Genomic DNA, 1,724 nt, shown 5'->3' on the forward strand with positions numbered 1-1,724 from the left:
TGTCATGTTTTTACAACAAGAATTGTATAAATCAATATCTTTAAAAATAATTTATATACCTGCCGGCATGATGCTTTAACTACCTATCGACAATCCATTCTGAATAGTTATTGATCAACTTTGTTAGGTTTTTCGGAGCCTCATCTGAGATGTTGAACCTTTCAAATGGGTAATTCTTCTATTCTGCCAAACTTACAGGCTCCACTTTTTATTCTTCCATGGAAGCATTTGATGGATTATGAACTGTGATATTATGTAGTCCAGCAGTAGCTTCTACTATGACATCTACCTGAAAAGCTAGAATTGTCAATGCTAATCATTGATATACAACAGATTATCTATCTATTGTATCCATCTGTTGGGACAAATTCAAATAGGTAAAATAGAGTTGTATGATAATTTCGAATAGATGACCCATCTGTTACAACATATGACTCATCTATTTGTACAAATTAAAATGGTACAAAGACCTGTTTGATTTGCTGAAATAGACGGACATATGTTGTAACAAATCACGTATTTGATGCAATAGGTTAGACGACAGTTGCAACAGATGTATATATCTGTTTGATAATTTTTAACAGATGTATTATCTGTTGAAATAAATATGTGTTTTTTTGTTGGAACAGATGATATTTATTCACCTTCAGCTCATGCTGCTCTCCTGTGGCCCTTGTACATTGACTAAAGGTGCAAGACAAAGATAGAGGAGTTGTAATTTTGCTTTTTTTGATGCTTGATGATGCCATGGAAATTTCTTTCCTTATTCTCTTAGCCACCTTGATCTCTAGTAGAGTCTATAAATATGAAATCCTTTTTGATGGAATGACACTCCTCTTAGATGTCATTTCCTTTACAGAAGTAGTTAATGCATTAATATCATTAATCACTCCATCATGTTTCGCCTTGCAGTCTTGGAATTTGCATATCGAACATTTGCTAGAAGTGGGAAAATATATATAACCAGTATGATCATAATTGTAATGGTTTGTTGTTTCAAAAACTGTAAGAGGAGCATCATTAGTCCAACAACAGCACCACTACCACTACCATCATCAACAACAACAAGCCCACCCTCCAAAATTATTTTTCTTGTGATGAATATTGCTCTAAACAATCCCTTCTTTATTCTATCAATGACCTTAGGGTCCGATAAAGTTTGCACAGACCGTAAAGTAAGAAAAAATGGCATTTTCAACTCTCAATTGGTCGAAACAAGCCACAGATGGATAATTTGAAATAAACCAGTACATATATTAGAATGATAATGAAATTATTTTAAAAAATCATAAATTAAAAAAAAAACTTAATGAGAATTAGACTTACTGCTTCCTTCGGGGGTTGAAGAGATCAAGAAATTTTATATTTTTTATCAGTTTTGGCTGACAACCATCTCAGGATTCTTGGACAGGAAACTTCTTCCTGGTAGTTCACTTGTTGTCTCAAATAAGGAATGGCTTCAAATACCCAAGCCTATAAAATAACATCAATAAATCAAAAGCATTATTAAATAAAAAAATGAATTATGTCATAATAATAGAAATATTTACCATGAAAGCCCATGGAAAGCCATATAAGTTGACTGTCATTAGCGTTAACGGAGTCAACAAATATTTGACAGTCATTTTGAAGCTTTCATAACCCTAAGGATAACTGTTAAATGCCTCAAGATCCTCGTAGAGCTTTATCAAATCAAGTGGTATGTTGTTGTTAACGTCTCTCTC

The sequence above is a fragment of the Capsicum annuum genome, chromosome 2 (assembly GCF_002878395.1).
Source record: "Capsicum annuum cultivar UCD-10X-F1 chromosome 2, UCD10Xv1.1, whole genome shotgun sequence".
NCBI classification, from domain to species: Eukaryota; Viridiplantae; Streptophyta; class Magnoliopsida; order Solanales; family Solanaceae; genus Capsicum; species Capsicum annuum.